The 21695-nt window shown below is 32.8% G+C and overlaps 1 protein-coding gene and 1 long non-coding RNA gene across 3 annotated transcripts in view; both read left to right on the top strand.

Moving 5' to 3' along the window:
• Positions 1 to 21695, top strand: part of LOC132909274 (UBA-like domain-containing protein 2) — an 82375-nt gene that overhangs the window by 36336 nt on the left and 24344 nt on the right. The gene's annotated exons all lie outside the window — the stretch shown is intronic.
• LOC132908796 (uncharacterized) lies at positions 16230 to 16946 on the top strand. Its single transcript, XR_009658419.1, has 2 exons — positions 16230 to 16284; positions 16360 to 16946. It is a non-coding gene; the product is annotated as an uncharacterized LOC132908796 (long non-coding RNA).

Genomic DNA, 21695 nt, shown 5'->3' with positions numbered 1-21695 from the left:
TAAACCGAGTTTCGACCCAAATACTTTAATATTTTTTATAGAGAATTTAAAGATCCATTGATCGGTGTAAAAAACGATTTATAATTCTATTCGAAGAAGAATATTTAAAAATATTCGAAATGTCACTATTTTTGGAGCGGACACGTACGCTACATCACTCATTGTACGATACCGTTTCATTTAGCCTGATCAAATTCTGTTCTACCTTTCATCGTTCTAGAATGTCCAGTCGTGTGGGACACCCAGTATAACACCTCGTTATTATTACTGAAAACTACTGACAATGAGCCTACGTAGAACAACTTCCTCATTCGCTGTAAAGCTCTTTTCGTACATCAGTCGTTCTATGAGAGTTCCAACGTGGATAAATATTTGGAAATAATAGCGAATCCGGAGGAAAAGATGCGAGACTCGCGACTAATGTAAAATAACGTGCGATGATTATGCATAGTCCAAAGTTTAACAAATAATGCACACGACTCGAATGTTCTAGAAAATCATCGAACAACTTGGGTTTTAACTGCTGAAAATTCCACCAAAGCTCGTGGTGCAAAGTTAGGCGACTTCTACGTTCCGAAATAGGACAACAATTTGAAATAATCGCAAGAATAGAAAATAATCACGAAAGATTAAAAGTCACATCAGAGATTTCTTCATTCGAGAAAATAGTTTACAATTTTTTAGTTTGTTAACACTAGAATTACCACATCAGTCAAATTGATTGATTTTACAATTTTATTTTCAAATTCCTACTTCATATTATATTTTTTCCCACAATGATATAATGACTTTCGCAACGATAACTAAAAGAATAATATAATGAATTTTATTTTGTTTTTAATGTATTCAAATTGAAAATAATTTCATATCAAGGCTATTTATACCAATATCAGTAAAAATGACTGGTACTTATTAAAGTGTAAAAGGCTGCAATCTGTTTATCGAACCCCAATTAACCAGTTTCCTCGTTTTGTACAACTTGCCACACGTTTTTCAAATTTTTACTGCGTATCATTCAATATGATGATATCAGTTATCAGGAAAATTCCGGATCGATCGCTAGATGCTAACACTAGAAATACCACACCAGTCAAAATGACTTGTTGCACAATTTTATAAATGTGTCTATCCCCGTTTAGAGATCATGGTCCCAGATGGATTAATAATACCAAAAATGTACTACATAACATGGAAGTAATAAATCAATAAATATAAAAATATTCTATTATTACATACATTTTAAAAACTAGTCATTTTGGCTGGTTTTCATAGAAATAGCTTCGTGTTAACTATCGGTAGTTCTAGTGTTAGGTATACAGACGTATGTATTCACGCTACTTTGTGCTACTTTGTGACTAGGCAGAAGCGAACGATTATTGACAGGAAGGTATTCCACATGCGAATATACGCTGACTCACGACAGTATTTGCACATCTGTTTATATCGCAAGTAGAATCTCGCTTATCCATACTGACTAGAAAACAACGCAGTTCAAATAGCTGTCCTTTCCAAGTGTCTTCTTATTAGATCAAATTGTTCGAACAGAGGATTTATCCTTGCTGTTCGCGCTTCGTCGTCTTCATAGGATCATATTAGACGTGTCGATGCTAACAGTACGCTACTATGCAACGCTCATTGTAAAGTAATGTGCACCTGTCCGCGAAACAGCAGCGTACCATTTTCGTCGCTATGCGTTTTCGTCACGATGACTGGCGTTAAAGTGTCGTCTACACCGACAGACACTCTCTGTATACATTATCCGTCGACGGTCGCCAGAAAATGTAACCTAGACTGTCTACAGGCGACGACATTTATCCGCTAAAACTGTACCGGGTATCCGAATATAGCTCGATGTCGATAAGTCGAAAATGCATCACAGATGGAACACACAGATTATTGAAATGTATCTTTGCAGAAATATGACTATCGTCTGAAGCGATCGGTCCCTTTTCAGTACGAAAAAGAGTACTTTAAACTTTTGAAATTCTGATTTCGAAATACGTACGTCCCCGCTTTTAGAATCGGATATCGTGTAAATATAAATAATTAATATCGTAACGTCGTAACAACGAGGAAGATTTCTACCATAAAATATTACACGTGTTTGGTCATTAATATTTAACAGAAACCCAGAATCTAATACTTTTATTTGTGTTTTTAGACTGTTGGAAAAATTTATTTCTTTGGTATTAATAAATGTTTCATATATAACATAAAGTGTAATAACTTTATGTAATACATTTTATAATCATCGTATTAGAAAATGTATGGTTCTGAGATATAAATAATGTTGACCTTTGCTCTATTTCCGAACGATTCTTTACGATGCGTGACTTCTTTACGTGACTTTGCAATGATTTCGACAAACGGCGTGTATTTTCAATTTTTCTACTTTTACTGTTTCTTGTCACCATATCAAGTACCGTGTCATAAATCTCAGCGTCGCACTGTGGAATCGTTGCTTCCCAAACCAGGTAAAATGCACGTTTTTCCTGAAAGTTTTTGCCCGCAAGCGTCTCTCGTGTCTTCCATCTCAGTGGAAAATAAAATACTTGACTGCGGACGTGCATTTTATTGGGATTCTCCGTGACGCGTGTCTGCCGATAATTGTCATTCGTTGTGGACGTGGTTTTATCCGCGAGCTGTCTTTCCGCTTAAATGTTGTCTCCCGTCGTCCGTGAATTTTGCAGAAAAGATGCTGTTCGTCTGCGACACGTGTCTGCCAGCAACTAATGAGCAAACGCTCGTAGAAAACACTGTAAATGCGAAGAAACCAGTTTTTCAGGAAAAGAAGAAACCTTATACAAATTAATGTTACCGAAATTCGCGAAAAAGAAAGTCTATAGAAAGACCCATATGTGCCAGAAGTGTCCCTTATTTGTAAAGAGAACTCAATATTCCATTCATTTAGGCAAAGAAACAATCAACTAATGTTTATTGGCCCTTAATATTTTAATATTTTTATTGTGACACCATCTCCCAGCGTCATTGATAACTATTTAGAAAGGAAAATTGCGTTTAAATTTTATACCACGTTAGTATATCTCGTTAGTACGTAGAACACTTTCCGATAAAAGATGCAGATTCTTCAATATTGACGCCCACACAGTGTTTTCTACAAGCACTCTTCAATAGTCTGCCAGTGTGAACTTAGCTTAAGATCGTCAGTAGCAAGACGTACGTAACTATAATTTAAGATAAAGGCGTCTTGCTGGTTGCTAGACGTTTTAATAATAAGACAGAATATATCTTACTGTACGCCTCGTAGACTCAACATCGCTTATAGACGTATCGTCACGTTTTAATAGACTACAAACAAACGTTTACGCTTGTACAAAGCGACGCTTCGTGGACAGTGCCCCTCAGGCGTTGGAATTTCGATTGTTCCTCCTCTGACAGATAGAATTTATTTTGAAGAAGGACAAATGATCGCGTGTATATAAATATTTCTATTATAGGAATAAAGGTCAATTTACGCTATACGGCGCAGACCGTTACGTAACGGCAACGTCACGACAAAACATTGAAACGTACGTTTTAAATGAGACCGTTCACACTATTCGTCACCGACCGGTACGTGACGTTGCGGTTACGTGACGGTCTGTGCTTAAAGAGGCTCAGAATTAATTTGTTCGTATAAACAAGCTGCGGATAAACGAGGTTTTACCGCGCGTGTTATATAAAACATTTTGAAATCTCATTAGCACCGTAATGAGAGCGTAACTTCACCAGCACTGTCATGAGACCGGAATGAGTCGTAATTATACGATCAAATTTGAAAATGTATATAAAAGTGACACGATGTCTATCGCAGCTATATATTTAGTAAAAACTTAGTACACGATACGAATAATCAAATTAAGCGTACAATAAGCGTTAAATATAGCCCCGTTGAATATCGAGGTTTATTAACCCTTTAAGTGTTTTATTTTGAACGCGTGCACCTGTGTGCGTAATTATTCTTAAGAGCGATGACGAGTGCACTTGACGAAAAAAAAAAGAGTAAAGAACACTCTTGTAAAATTGAAATAAATTCTAAGATGGCAAATTTTTCTAATTTGCCTATTTTTTTGAAAAATTTAAATTTTTATTGTTCAAAGCTTCATTAATACCATTTGTAGAATTTTAAATTTGGTTAATATATATTTATAATACTGGATATATGGAATTAAAAGTATTTTTATGCTGAATAATCAAATATACCAATAGCTGGAAGATAAGAATTAGAAATTAGAAATTAGAAATTAGAAATTAGAAATTTATAATTGCGTATCAGCCACAACATTGATGAAGATTTTTAAAATCTTCATATATACTTCTGTAGTATATTATAAGTAGTATTATAATCCGTAGTATATATTATAATATGTTCATACTACATATTACCAGAAATGTACCAAAATATTCCAGATACTATACGAACGTTGGTGTATATGCCACGCGCTTTTGCCACGGTTGCTAACCTAATCGATGAAGAGTTGCTTGTATTTTGTAAGTTCCATGATTTTACCACAAACTCTCCAGTTACGTGCGTTTCCTTGACAATTCATTAACATTACAGAAGCCTGAACGATAACATTGTACTCGGAACTTCACGCAGTTTACGATACAAGCCTGATATTTGCTATCTCTGGGAATTTGGGTTTTTCTAGCTTGTCCTTTGAAATCAACAGAAAAAATAAATATTTCTCCTTTCTTTAACCTTCAACCGCCATCAACCGGCATTGAAATTGGCCTTTTTTTACTTCGTCTTTCGTGTAGTGTTTTACGTTTGACGCGAAGAAAATTATTAACGATGATTCGTATCGCGTAAAGTTACAATAGATATATATCTCTTTTTTAACTTTTTTTTAATATAATGTTTTAAAATAATATATTATATATATATATATATATATATATATATATATATATATATATATATATATATATATATATATATATATTATATATACACTTAGCTATATATATATATAGTTAAGTGTAGAAAGTATATATGTGTCAAAAAAATTCTTCGAGTTGTTTTATATCATAATATCTTACATGTAAGAGGTGTGCATTATGCAGTCTTTTGTGATTGATCGTGACTATAACAGTAGCAAAATAATTACAAATCTCTCTTTTTGTAAACGATTAACGGGATCGCAATATATGTAGATTCTATGGAAACGAATTAAGCTTCCAAAACACTCGTGCACGGTATGTAGTGTACGTTCAACAAACAACTGCTTCATAACAAATATTTCTTACACGTCACGGATATCAGATGTTATTGATGTTAAGCAAACGTCGGTTGGCCCAAGGTACACATCTGTTGCACGATGTCTTATCCAAATTTAAAAAGACTACTTTATCAATGTTGCGATAGAAATAATACATCACCGCACGAAAAGATAATTCCATGCGTTCGCCGTAATAGGGGCGCGAATTTCGTAAGAACTAGCGTATGAATCATAGCAAATAATACGAACAAGGTGCGCTCAAAACAGGGCACTAGAAATAATAATTCATATTTGAAGCGAGATTCTAGGAGAGGAAGCTCTGGGCGAAACGTGGAAAATTAAGGTCAAGGTGCAATGGCGAGTCGAATACGTGTCATGTCAACCCGTTATAGTTTCTAGCGTCAACTGGTTCAAACTCATTTCTTCTTTCTGCAAACAGGATTACTCGTTCGCGCTTGCTCAAACGAATGCATTTATTCTTACTTTCTTCACTTTTTTCTTCTTTCTTTTTCTTCCCCGTGAATTACGTGATATTCACAAACTGATATTATATTATATTACTATAATTTATTATTTTTGCTATAATTATATTATATAACTGATATTATATATAAAACGTTACGTTCGAATCTCGTGCAGACAGTAATGCGATTTTCTTTCCTCATTTCGACCAATGCCTAGAATCTTCGCAAGCACTCTTTTGTTTTTTTAGAGAATTTTTCTCTTATTTATCGCTCTTTGCATCCGCAATGGTAAATAAAGGTCACTTTTTATCTGTTGTTCGTCTATTTGTGAAACTTCCGTATTTTTGTAAATATCTTTTGCGTGAAACGTGTAATTGATCTCGTTAGATTCTAACGATAAATGTTCTGCAGAGGAAAACAAGTTACAATTTTGTAAATTGTAATTACGAAGAAGAGAAACATTTCATTGAAAAATAACGTTGCATGTGCGAATATTTTTATTTATTCTCGTTACATAAGTTTGAATCTGATTGCGTATCATATATTTAGTCACATATTGCAGGTTTCTAGACCTAACGTTAAACGATTTATGCTTTAAGCTTAGGAAAACTAATCTATGTGTAAGAATTCCAAGGAAAATTTTCCGTATCATGCAATCGTTGCATAAAATGTCGCAATGAACGTGCATCTGCTTCTAACGAAGTGGCAAATAAGAAATCTATAAACGGGAAAGATTTGCATTCAATTTTTCCTATTTATCGCCTTCGTATCGCGCTGTTCAACCAATTCGTTCAGGGAATTAATTAACATTTCATCACAAGAATACATTCGCATCCATTATTTCTTCTTTTTAATTCAATTTCTTCGTATGCCCAGGTGTTTCCTAGTAGATCGGTCAGTTTCCGATGAATGAAAAGTCTTAATAGGAAGCTACGTAAACTGAATCGATAAGATAGAAGGAAAAACTTGAAACGTAATTATCATTGCGACATGTTCATGTAAGTCTTCGGGAAGAAATACTATTTTCGACCATCTTTTTCTACGTTGTAACAAACTTTCTGCTTTTAAATCAATTCTTTGATATTAAATATATATTTATTATTTATATTATTTATATGAGATATATATTTGATACTCTTCTTCGTTCTAGAGCCTCGATGGACAATGTCTTCCCACATTTTGTGGCTACTTAAAACCAAGATTTCACAAGTTATATCTATATGCATGTACTTGATAAGAATTTTTCACACAGCAAATCGTACCAGTTTGAATTAGATTCGAGCGACGTTCTTTAATTCTGAATGATCAGCCGTGTGATTAAACCGATCGACTCTAAGTTTTATTGGTTTCTCAATATTATTAAAGCAAGATCAACGTTCGATTTTCAAGAGACAAATGATTTATCGTAAGTTTATTTGTTATAAGATGAAATAAATAATAATAATCTAAGAGAAATTTCAATGATCAGCCGATCAATGTGGTTTCTGAAATCGATGGCACATTTTTACCTTATTCGTATCTTATATATTATTCCATGTTTTATAAATAATCGTATATTTCGAACATTAATTAAAAAGAAGTAATTTAACTTCAAATTCTCGTGGGTCTGAAAAAATAACGACACCAATTACAAGCATTAACGTTTAAATACAACGCAAACTTTCACGTTAACAGCCACAAACGCTGCAATTCATTCCCGCAAAGATGGTACTTGCTTCGAAAATTCATGTTCCATGGTTAAATACGAATATTCGATAATAATATGAAAACGATGAAAAAATTTTAAAATATCGTCTCTTTCATTAAAATAAAGATATTTAAAAAATTCTCTTCGCAAGACATTTACAGACTTCGTGACTGCTGACAGTGTATTTATTGTTGTTATTTAAAATCGATAACGAAGATATTAAAATACGTGAATAATTATTGTGCTCGAATTTTTGTCTCTGTTTCAAAATTTCTCTGTTTTATCGGCAACAACATTTGGACCATTAGCGATCGCGTTCATTTATATAAGCTAAATATAGTTAACAAATAGTTAATAAATATACAGGTAAATATAATTAATAAATACAGCTAAAATATAATTCCAAAAATTTCAGTACATTGCAACATGAATTTGCAGTCCGTACCATTTCTTTACCATTTTTATTGATTTCGTACAATCGACTCGTTGATTTGCTTCTTCCACGTTCACATTGCGGACAAATTACGACGGTGCGTTCAATTGAGTTTATTTCGTTCGATTAAAACACTTTGTACGAATAATGTATCGATCTTTGTCTCGGTTCGATCATCGTTCCTTCTGAATAGCAAAACACAGTGCAGAGCAATACGTAGTATTCTATATATAGTACAAAATTAATACACAAGAATTTTGCAATATGACTATCGAAAACGCAGTACACGGCTGGTCAGCTTAATTTAGTAGACGATATTTTATTAAATACGACACAACATTGTTAGCGCGAGAATGCAACTGGCATTGTTCCTGAATCGTTAAACTCAGATGACTGTAAAGATAATAATAATCCTTGCTGTTAGTAGAATAGTCAAGCACGATTTTGCAGGCAGAATATGTAATATATTTAATTACGGACGTGTTCAAATTCAAATATTTAACTAAACCGAAGCATTACTCGTTCGGAAACTTTTAAACTTTTTGTGATTAAGCGTATTGTACCTTTTGGGCCATTTACGACCGAGTCGTACCTTTCTTACGTTTGACAAAAATATGAAAGAATTATTACTACAGACTGTGAATGTTGACGTATTTTTATATTTTTTTGAACCTAACTATAAATGAAGAATTTGAAGCCAGATGGAAATTTGTTTCATCTGTCAAATATTATGGACGTATTATATATTTTTGATTATTACGCGCACCCTGTATATTTCTGCGCTCTTAAATTTCTCGAAAATGCATAGAAATCGCATAATTTTTCGTGTTAATAATTTCTATCGTTAGAAAATTTCTTCAATTTACCAGAAATATGAACAAAACGTTGCTTTGTACGCGTAATTCTTCCTATCGACAGTGTTCTAATGTTGTTTTAAGATAATAAAAATCCTTTCTTCGAATCCTTTCTCGTAACAAGTTGGAGAATCGCAACGAAGCTAAGAGAAAAGAAATATGTAAAACTTATATTGACACCATAAATTCTAAGATAACGTAACGTTCGCTTATTAACGCCGTATGAATTATTGATACGACTCGTCCCAGCTTATTTGAACCTACATTATGTATCTAGATCTTTGTAGTTTATCGATGCTCCCATAATGGCATTGATAATGTGGTAATTGTTCCCTGTTCTGTTTTCATTGATGAAACGTAAAAAATGGGAGGAAGATCGCTGCATGAATTTTCCAAATATTCGTGACTCATGTTATTGTTTTGCCTCGGAGTATTAACACCGTTACGATGTACAAAATGTAATAATCAACAAACTCTGGACAAAACAATATCGCCGCTACATGTAACCGTCAACCAAAGTCAAATTCTAACTTTCCGGTATTCCCCCGACCAGTATAAGTAGACGATCATGCTCTCCAGAAAATTATTATTTAATATCCTTGCAACGAGTAGCATCGAGGGAGCGACGATTACGACTAACTCTGGATTCTGTACTTAGAATAATTTTAAATACATTTGACAGTACCAAGTATCAACTCGTCTCGTTATTGTATAAACCAATACGTTAAATCATCCACCATAGTAACTTTGTGCAAAACCAAGAACCTTTAGCTTCAAAAAGTTTCGCTGTAAAAGCGTGCTGGTGTTTCTAATCGACCGTAGTCGCAAAAAGATTTTAGAATTAGGGTCAATAACATTGTCTAAACACGGCGGAGTATGCTAGCAGGGATCAAGTGGTTCTGGAATCTCGTTCGTTATATTATCAATTCATTTTATCATACGTTAAATTACATATACAGAGACTGTAAAAAATATTGGATATAAAAAATTGTATTCATTGTAGCATTTACATGCACTAATTAATTAAATATTAAATTTAGAAAGCGCTACATTTTGCATATTTCGTATTACGATGCATCGTCTGCTATTTTGCGCTTTCACGTTTCCTATAAACGCGTGAGAACCAGCAGCCAGCAAATGAGTCAAAATTTGATGTTACTAAAACAAAGCGTAAAACATGTTCGAAAAATGTTTCATTGGAAAGTAAGAACCACTGTATCTACTCGTATTTAGAGATTTAAGTAGGAAAACTTTAACGAAAAGATGAAAAACAAGTATAAAAGCGATATAAAATTGATTTATTTCTACACATAGTATCCCTGGTCTAAATTAATTAGTTTGAAATTTTGCTAGCTCACGACCAAGATTATATAGCAAAGTATTTCGAATGAATAATCTTCGGATCATAGGCTGCGAGATTATTATTAAGAGGATTATTATCAAGAGGATTAAGAGGATTTTTATCACTATATAAATCAAACGAGCAAACGAATTATTTAGTTATAGCGTTCGATCGTGGTGGAACAGTTTGTTATAGTTATAACATGTCGTCGCTCTAATTCTTAACTGTTCTATCTCCTCTAGTTCATCAACCGAGAAAACTGAGTTTAAAGTTTCCTTTGCGTTTTAATATTAAATTATTGCATCGCGGAGTTAGAATTTGGAAGAACCGAATATTTCATTTATTTATCGTCGCATTGACTAATAATCATTGGCACAATCAATTTATATAAATCAGTACAATTAACGAATATACTCGTTATTACATATTTAAGCGTATACGTACGATAGAGTACCTAATACAACAATTATTTCAATGTTTAAACGACTGGTTATTGCGTGAGCCGAATATTTGTTGCTTTCGTAGAAGTAGAATTTTCGTATCGTCGTGAATTTGTATTCTCCGTACAAATGAGACGTCTTACACGTGCATTGATTAGTTACATTTTTTCTTCTTTCCTTTGAAAAATAGAGTCGTGAAAGTTAAAAACTAGAACGACGATACGTCTTAACGGTTAATCAATACCTAATTTGATCAGTGACTTGTTTAAAGCGCTAAAATATATAACAAAGTTAGTTGGACGCGATAGATATAATTCTGCAGTGGAAAACGATATTTGCAGTTTTACAACTGTTTGCTCAACTTTGCTATCTTCTATGAACTAGTTCTCCTTAACTTGGCAAAACAAGCTAACGGTGTTGCAAATGCAGCTAATGAATATTAAATTTCATTTCCTTCGATGAATGACAGGTTTAAAAAACAGCGAAGTCCGTTTGGCTTTGATTAAGCGACCGATATACTTGCATACGCTCTTATTATTAGCTGTCGCGCAGAATAAAGCAGACAGATAGGTTGAAAATAATCGTTGCACGCGAAAATGATTGCAGGCTTCATCTTGACACGCGTTCCTCTTAAATCATTTATTTCATCATACTGATAACTTTGTAATAAAATAATACGTAATATTAGACTAATATGATATAACAATAACATAATATAAAATCATATTATTTTCATCTTTTATTCCGAATAATACGTATTACTATTTTATTTATTTTTACTTAGTCCGTGCCTTTCGGCTTTGGACGAGTTTTTGGTTTTACATCTCGTTTACCTATCACGCTTTTTACATTCTCTCAATCTTATGGCGTTATCACCTTATTGCCTCCTCCTTTATATCTATCTAAACTCTTTTCTTATATGTCTACCTCATAATACGTATATTATTATTACAAACATAAATTACTTTATAACTTGAAAATCGAAGTCGTTTGTGCGTATAAGAAAAGTTCAGCAAAACTTTCATAGAAAGAAGACTAAAAAGAAAACACCCCACTGACCTCACTAAAGAAATAAAATAGTGAAACTCAAAAATGGTATCCCCCTTGCATATGTTATTTAGCAATTAAGCTAGAAAAATTTACCGAATTTCCAGCTGGACAAATTGTAAAGTACAAATTAAATAATAATAAAAAAGAAATTGACAATATTCGACAACATACTTTAAGGTGGTCGAAATCGGTGAGGCTCTCCCTATTTCCAACAATTATCTTAGTTCGTCCTAAATTATACAGATAGTTCCGATCTGACTATCACTTAGATATTTTTTCCAATAAAAATGTATTCTTCGTTTATTAACTAGGACCTTCTGCAATCATAAAATTAAAGTCAATGACACATCGATTTCAGTTAGTTGAATTTTCATTTTTTCCAAATACGAATATGACAGATAATTCGTAATAAATAGAAATAAAAAAAATAGAAATCCCTATCAACTTCTCTAACAGGCTAAAGGATAATTTGTCAAAACTATTGTCTCTTTGAAGCTGTCTAATCGATTTTGACAAACGATACTATTGTACATAATTGTATTTTATATTGAATATATCTATATAACGTCTAAATAGAATATATTTCTTTCTTTACCCTGACAAGACAATTTTTACGCGTTATTTCATTGTTTGACCATTATCGGCTTAATGCTAAATTATTCGCTTCATACTAAATCCCACTTATTTTGAGTGAAACGTTCGATACGATCACCTTGCCGTAAACGTTACACGTTTGTGTGCTGATCAACGTTTAAATCGCTCAGTGAGTCACATTTTTGAAACACATACGTAGTTTCACAAATAATCGTATTGTAACGTTTTGTTCCTCGTTGTTGGTTAGTTGAAAATTAACGACGTCCGACGATTTCGTTTTCTGTTTCAACGAAACGACGAAGACTTATGCGAACTATCAGTAATTCAGTATGATGAATTATTTTACATTAATTTACATAAAATACAAACTGCGTATTTATTCGTCGGCCTCAGCTTCTTCGAATATAAGGAAATTATTTTCTATCGAATGTTCAGCATCTCGATAATATCTCAACCTTCTGCATCGCAAATCATTTTCAATTAACATGCAACGTATCCATTGCTATTATTGTACATTGTGTCTTAATTAACCTTCATTAACCTTTCGTTTCGCTGTTTATCTCCGAACCTGTTAAACCACTTTTAAATAATACGCTTGTTCGTCATACATGTACAGTATGTAGCTGATATTCAAGCCGCAAATATCTATATCATTCGTGTTGTAATTTACTTTTTTTCTATACCTTGGAAATATCATTATGCGACTAACAATATGAGATGAACATCGAATTCATGCATCAATTTCTTACGACAGCGTTCTAACGTTACACGAAGAGGAAATACGACGCGGATGACGTACGATACAAAATTTAATTAGTTTTGTATTTAATTTATACAATTTACATCGAGTGAGTCACTTGAGAGTTTAAGTCGAAATATTTTCCATACTATTGGGTTGGCAACTAAGTGATTGCGGATTTTGTCATTAGGTGGTATTGATGAAATCCGCAATTGCTTAGTTGCCAACCCAATATTAACTGTATCGGAAAATATCTCGGATAAAGGTCAAACGAATTTCGATGAGAGGAGTTTTGATGTTATTAGGTTTTCTGTAGGCGGGCACGTGGAAATGACGTGTAGCTCAATTGTGTATTTTTAAACGGAGTCATATATCCTTTTAATACGTTCATCGATGCAGCTTTACGTTTTCCATGAAAAGTTATTAACCTGCGTATATCGAAAAACTATTAATTTAGCAGATATTTGAGTTTGTAAAGCTTATCGTATGAAAGACAAGGAAAATAAATGCAAAAGCAGTGACACCCACTCTGTATATAAAATGTGTGGGAAACCTGTGCAAAACACATATTTAACTTTGAAAGCTTTTAACTTTGTAATTTTCATAAGCCGAACTGTATCTGTTAGTTAGTTATACTTTCGTAATAAAGAAAGAACGAAAATAAAATTAAATATAATAATGTAAATATAAAATAATATTAAATAATTCCATGTTAATACTTGAAATAACAAAACGAAATCTCTATTTTTTTTCGATTTTGCCCAGTGTGGTGGGTAAAACCGTATACGCTATACGATATTGCCTTTAATCTAAATTAACAATGATAACATCTAAAATGATTAAGTTCTGTTCCCCAGCTGGTACAACCTTCGTGCGTCCATCTATTAGAGGGAGAGTCGTACAGTACCGACCGTAAACTTTTTTCTTATATTTCGGACTAAAGTCGGTAGAAATTAACATTTAAAAAGTAAGTTTGTAGTAAACGTGGACACTAATAAAAGGAGGAACAAAATTAATTATAATTAATTTCGTGAAATTCAATGACAATAATTGGTAATTTGCGAGAGTAAAAATGTAATTTGTAGGAAACGAAAAATTGTCGTTCGGTACTGACCACTTATTTAATTAGATTTTTCCATCTAGATCGGTAAATAATGTTAAAAACAAAAAAGAGACAGTGAGATGGTAGAACACACATTTTTATTCAAATTTTATTTTTACATATATCATCAGTAACATGATTGTATATTTTCTTGGTCTGTGAAATCGACGTGTACCTAGCCTTCGTATTCGTTGTTTCTTGGAGCATCGAAAGCCTCAGCAGACATGTCCCTGTCAGGATCATACATTTAATATCGAGGCACGATCGAAACGAGAACAATTCTGAAAATAGATACTGTCATATCGTGAAGCATCTACCAGTTGTGTGAAAAAAACCCTGTTTTATACCTATCCATATATATATAAACAACGAAATTACAGCAAATAACAACAAAGTAATATTACTTTAATTATAAAAACACCTACGTATAATTTAATAATCGTAATAACAAAAATGAAAAATAAAAGATTTAAGGCTTTATCAGAAACTTAAAATGTACACGAGAGCAACCTGTTGATATAAGTAAAGAAACTATCTAAAATAAAAAACCCTACTGAAGAATTAAACATTAATTAATATTAACAATAGTGTCCTACTGAACAATTAAACATTTTTATTAAAACAACAAAAAAAAAAGATCTTGCATCTAACGGTGCACAGTGTTTGCTTCCATATTTTTGAGAGGTAATCTACGAATATTATTATAAACACAGCTTAGAAAATAATCGTAAATGCTGCTTTATAATCATGTAATTGAAGTTAGAAGTGTGCACATATCTTACTACTATATATAGAATGAGCAAATACTGTTTACTAATATCTTCTACACGTTTCAACAATATATTCTGCACGTTTTGCTTACGACGAAATAACGAATGCGAATGGTTTGTTGAAATAAACGAAGCTTTGTTATAATATGTTGCTATTAACTATTACCATAAAAGATATAACCTAACAAACACGAAGATGGCACCCCGCTGGGGATAGCCACCCACATGCTATATTTATTTTTATTTTATTTTTTTTTTTTTTTTTTTTTACCAATAAGATATACCACTTTACCAAATGTACTTCAGGACAAATTGTAAAAAAAAACCAAAATAAACTAAAAAAAATTAACTATTACCAAGGCGCTACGGTGGTCATCCGTGACCACCAATAAGATAAACGGTCCATTGGGGAAGAATTTGTCTTACATCATCAATTTATTATTATTTTGCCATTATATGCATTGAATAATAATAATACTCCCGTGGCGTTCTGAGGGAATCATGTGATTTTGGCGTGGCAGCCAAAGTTTTAAAGACCCGTGTCAGTCATCGGTGTTCGCGGCGGACCGAGCGCCGATAATCTAAACATTCCTCGGCATCGGTTTTAGTCAGTCGCCGAGCAAATGTCAGAAGGTCCAGATCCGAGACTTCGGTTGCCTTGATCACATTAAATAGCTAAGTAAACGAACGTGGCTCGCTTTTTTTTTTTTTTTTTTTTTAATTATTAAACCATCTTTGTACATATATATATATATTACTTATAACTCATGCGCTAGTCTTACCATTAGTAAACTTTTTATATGATTTGTAATACTTATTTTACTACCATTCGCTCGATCCATTCATTCGTTCCACTTATTCGTACACATTTATTCGTATTTGTCCCCCTCGCTTTCAAACAGTGTTCTAGCGGAGGCACTGGGCAATTGGGCATTTATCGGCATAGCACTGGATGTGATTTACGTAGCCTTCTTGGTGGCGTTATCATACAGTCTCTTTACCATAAAATTTCCACGCGTGTTGATTCTCGCCCAGTATCTTTCGCTAATGGTTTTAAGAGTTCGTTTGAACTAATGAGACGATGTCTGGATTGTTGTCTGTATCGTTCTTCACGTACGTAATACGTAAGATACCTCCACGATCCCCAGACATGGACATTGCTGAAAATGTACGAAAACGTTTGAAACGAAAAATACGGTAAAATATGATATTTTTCGTTATATATATGTATAATATGGTTAGTTAGTATAATTAGTTTTATATTTTTATCGTACATTAAAAGAGATTCACTAGCCAGGAAATAAAATCTGCAACAATCTGTGTAGATGGATCCATAGTTTCGCGGAGATGTCGACTATTTTTTTTTTTTTTATTTTATTTTATTTTGTTTTTTACAATTTGTCCTGAAGGACATTTGGTAAAGTGTTATATCTCATTGGTAATAAAAAATAAAATAAAAATAAATATAGCATGTGGATGGCTACCCCCAGCGGGGTGCCAACTTCGTGTTTTCTAAGTTATATCTTTTATGATGTCGACTATTTTGAACGAATTTTGTAGAACTATTTCAAATTTCAAATAAAACTCGTAAATATGAAAGAAAATTACATATGCTGAAAGGAAAAGATGAATACACCGTTTTTTAAATTATGCCGGTGTTAGAGATAACAAGATCAGACGACAAGGACACGCTAGTAAAGCTATGCATAAATTTATAGACGACCTGAAACATTCAGGTCAGTTTCTATATATACATAATTTTTACAGCAGCATACAATTTACCTCCGAGCTGCTTCAAGGAAAAACTTACATGATTCGCATTCTTGGAGCCATTGGAAAGCCAATAATCCTACCTTTGTAATAAAAAGGAAACTTTCTGATGGAAAGATGATCCAACAATGGGCCGATGATGCAAATGGAAAGATGAAAGAGAGGTACACATTGACTGTATCCTCCGCATTTTGTGTAGCAAGAAACCAAAACCGTGTACTGGTATAATAAATATATGAAAGGAATGGATCAACTTCCTTCATACTATGTTGACACATGAAAATCACCAAAATGATACAAAAAATCAGGATTTCATATCGTGGAAATAAAGCTGCTCAATTCTTTCTTACTATTTAGAAGATATAAAAATTAATTTCGCTGGTGAAATTATAAACACTTTGACCCCAACCTGTCTCTCAAGCTATCGCACCTAATCTTGCTGCATCGTTCAAATTTTTGAAACAGTAATCGTTTACCAGCTTCGTGAAAAAAAGAGGCAGACAATAACAAAAAAGAAAGAAAAAGACATGAGAGATAAAACATGCCGAGTATGTCAATCACACTAAAAAAGAGAGAGAGAGAGAGAAGAGGATAATTACCTTTTATCCTGATTGACCAGGGAAGCCAGACTTACGCTTATCATGTTTTTACCCAGCTTTACGGGAATTCAGAATTTTATAAAGTCTTGCTTTTGAAATTAAATTTCCGTAAATGACGACAATTATGATTATAATTCCGTAAACAACAATTTTGAAAATTATTACAACAATTCTGAAAATAAAGACTAGAAATATTATATGTATAGAAATATATATGTATTATATCATACGTAGAAATATTATATGTTAAATATGTATATTTGTTTTTCCTCTTCAGAAACCATAGTTTACATTAAGGATTTATCTAAGCGACAAATCCCACGTCCGAATAGGAACTATAATTCGCATGTTTTAAAGAAATGTGATTAAAGATCATTTACCATTATTAAATATATTATAAAAGAATAAATTATATTATAAAAAATTATAATTATATATATATATATTTTCCAATCCCATTGCCTGGAGAAATGAATTTTTCTTTTTTCACGTTTTTAGCATCGATACGTCATTATACGTATTCCCAAAAATATTTAATATAATATAATATAATATTATATATATAATGGCTACGGATGACAGTCCATCCTCAATGTCTTTAAGAATGACGTTTTGTTTATCGCAATACACGTGTAAAATAATCTGACACAGCGATGATAACGATAATAAATCATATTTAACAGAAATTGTAATATAAGAATCAGTATGTTAGTTTAAACGATTATTGTCGTCGAGAGTGATTATCGGTAACAAAAAATAATACACAATTTTGTTATCTATGATGGTTATTCGTAACCAAAAGAAATTCCATTATCGATAATGGTTAGATATTAGTAGCCAGAAGAAGTTCTGTCATCGATAACGGTTACTAATAACCACAAAATGTTCTCATCGTGAATAATAGTTATTCATAACCAAAAGCAATTACTATAACTATGTAACTGTAGTTTTATTAATCTTTGCCTACCAGCTATAAAATAAGATTGATTTACATGATTTATATGCTGAAATTTATTCTTATTAAACTTACTCTTAATTATACTCTTTCTACCTGTATAACTGTATTTCGATAACTATATAACTATTGCAGTAATAATAATAGCTGTGTACTTTGATGCTACTTTACCTAATCTACATACACATGTATGTACATACAAAAGACGTAAGATAATTACAAGTACGCGAAGGTAATGATCCTATCAAACAACGTAAATTAATTTTAATTAACAATCGCTAATGACTATTAATCGATGCGACAATAAGTAAATAAAAATAAATGTTGACCATCTACAGTGGTTATTCGTGATCGGAATGCTTAAAAGTTGATATTTAAAACTATGGAACGATAAAAAAATTACAATTTTTTAATCATTTGATTTGTCGAAAAATCTCTTTTGAGATCTAGCGATAGCTACGAAAATTAACCGTTTTTAATAAACATTTCAAGCATATCTTTTCGTTGCTGATTACACGACGACATTTTTCGATAAACTTTTTCAAGTGCAAAAAAAAAGAGAAAAAAGAGGAGGATTAAGGTAAACGGAGCGATATTCTCGCCAACAAAACCAGCAGCGAGTGTATTTCCAGCGAGTGCCACAGTGCAACATCATCGTTACGTTCGTATTCTGTACAAAAGCATAGTGGAACGAGCAAAAAGGAACATCGTGTTTTCACCGTAGAATGATACGGACGAAAATAACCTTTACACGTAAGGGATTTCGTTCTTTGCTACCACGCGAATTTCTCTCAACAGATTCGCTGATACATAGTTGCCTGGTCACGGTGCTACTCTTTCATCCATAGTGAATCATCGGAACAGACGCGTTGCGTTTGATAATGTTACACTGTATATAATCGTTAGCTGTGTATGTACATACAGTGATCGCAAAAGTTATTGGCGTACATCCTTACTTTATAGTCTGTATCGTAGTGCAACGTAACAGCTGTGGCTGATAGCTTTAGTTTGAACGATTATTGTTGTAACAATAAATGATCGTATTGATAATGCTTATTTGTAACCAAAGACTTATAACGTAAAAGCTGATGCGACATAGGATAAATAAATAAAACAAAGAAGGAAATCTTTGTATAAAGATATACGAAACTTGGATTAAACGAGACTGTATAGCTTTTTTTTTTATTTAATTTATACTTTACAATTTGTCCAACTGGACATTTGGTAAATTTTTCTAACTTAATAAGACTTTATAATGTATATAAATCTAGATTGGCCAATTTAAAATATTCCAAGACGATGTAATATTATTGTTCGTCGTTTGTGGTCAAAGTTTGCACTGATTGGATTTTCCTTGAGAAATTTTTCTTTCACATCCAACAGATACGATCTTCTACGACTCTTCCATTCGTTTGTAATACGTACAAACATATGTTCTTCGATTAATTTAGCCGACATGAGGAAATCTTCAGTGATCGTCGACGTTGATGATTATATGTACTCGTTTGTAACATCGTGCAATGATAAATTATCAATACGGCATTCATTTTGCCACGCCTAAATATAGTTTTATTGGAACACGTAGGTGCTCAAAAATTCCGGAACTTTTTATCGTCTAGTAATTTCGAGTACCGTAGAACACGATTTTCAACATTTCTATCATATTACAGAATTTTAAAGTACCATGCGAAACATTTGTACAGGTATCAGGTACCGTAGTTAACCGGTAGTTAAATTCCGAAAAAACGTCGTATCACGCGAAACGTGTTATACGAAACGTAGAATTGAAAAATGATGGAAAAATGCCGACTAGATTGTAATAATTAATAAAAGTACGTATTTCCTGTAATTAATATATTTTTATTAGAGCAATCGATAATTAATTTGAAATATTACATATTAACGTTATTCATATTAGTTACAAAAAATTTTATAGATTTTTATCCGAATAGCTTGAAGTTGCCATTTTCTACTCTTACGAGCGTGCCAATACGATTCCACGGACTAAAAACGGATTAAAAATTGGAATATTACAAAATTTCAATGTTGCAAAATTCCATGCGCGAATCTGAGGTAGCTTCACTTGTCTAGGAAACATCGAATGGCGTTTGAAAATTCCCATTAAGTTTCTTTTCGCGCGGATTTCTCCAATTTCTTCGATTCTCGAACCGTCGTACAGCGAATCCGTAAGAATTGTAAGAATAACATGTTATTTGAGAGACTCCTGTGTGTATCAAATTATAACTTCGATATCTATAGTTTGAAACCATATACTTCAGCCAGCAACAGTAAAGTATTATAGGAAAGACGGTATACTTTTATTAGGAAATTATTTACGAAATTATTTATTTACAGAAATATTGGAATATTCGTAGAAACTTTTTGTTTCTACGTATACGTAATACAGGTTGAATCTATTTCAGTCATCCCTTGGTTTTATTAAGCAAAACGTTTTGAATGAATTATGTTGCATTTCAAGACACTCACCAGATAGATGAAAATTTTATTTTTGAATGTCTTATTTAACTTGAAACGAAAAATTTGAAAGGGGTCAGAATGTGTGTACAGAAGTTAAAAATGTATTTATCGTAGAATAAAGATCGTCGAAGAATTTGAACGATTTTTTAATTATTCGCTATATTAATAAGTCACAACAGTGAGACTATTCTTAGTATAATTGTACGTTTCACACTACTACACATGCTATGTATTAGTTTTTCATTAAGCGTATGACCGCGATATATGCAACTTCTCAATACATTTTCGCACAGGTCTCAAATCTTGCTATTGTAATAGCGATAATCGTGTTTCGTTATACTGCTATTGAAATTTCGCGAAGTTTCGTGTAACGTGCGTAATATATTAGGTCATCCGAAAAGTTTCTTTAGTTTTATAAGGAAATAATGGATATACATTTGTTACGTCGCGTGAGATGGTCCGTGCGACGTTCCTCTCAGTCTGGCGCCAAGGCCTACCCCTCGTTACACTGACCCGCAATAAACCCAAGGAACCACCATAAACCGAATCTTTTTAGCTTAACTTCTATTCATATAAGTATTTTCGGTTTAAGGATGATCCTTTGAACGGTCCTTGGGTTTGTTGCATGCTCTGGCTAATTACGGAGAAAGCAGATGTGTCCAGCGAAATAGCAGGTTTTTCCCATGAATAAGGACACCCATGAGCCACATCTGTAGGAGACTTTCTCCTCGTATTTTATTTATTAACATTGGCTATAACCAATGGGTATCGCGGATCGTTACTCTCACTTTTCTACCGAATGGTCTAATCAAATTCTACCACGTCGTATTTTATAACTCGTACCCGCACAAGAATTGAGAATATTACAGCCGTTTTTTAATTATAAGATGCAGCGTAGCTTCGCATTCTTTCACGTCTTTCCATCATTCTCGACACAATCATTTTCTCTAACGTTAAGCTCGTCTCAAGCTTCGACAAAATACGAACAAAATTTCTTATCAGTGTGTGTTATTCTTTGGTTCATTTATCAAATGTCCAGCTGGACAAATTGTAAAGTACAAATTAAATAATAAAAAAAACTCTTTGGTTCGATTTTGTCTATAAATATCTCCTTAAAATTTTGAAAAAAAAAAAGAAAGAAAGAATGATAGAAAATCGAGGATCGCAGAGTGAGAGGATGAACGACTTATTTTCGA

This window comes from Bombus pascuorum, chromosome 7 (genome assembly GCF_905332965.1).
Source record: "Bombus pascuorum chromosome 7, iyBomPasc1.1, whole genome shotgun sequence".
NCBI lineage: Eukaryota > Metazoa > Arthropoda > Insecta > Hymenoptera > Apidae > Bombus > Bombus pascuorum.
The sequence above is the reverse complement of the archived record's forward strand: the minus strand, read 5'-3'. Positions and strand labels throughout refer to the sequence as shown.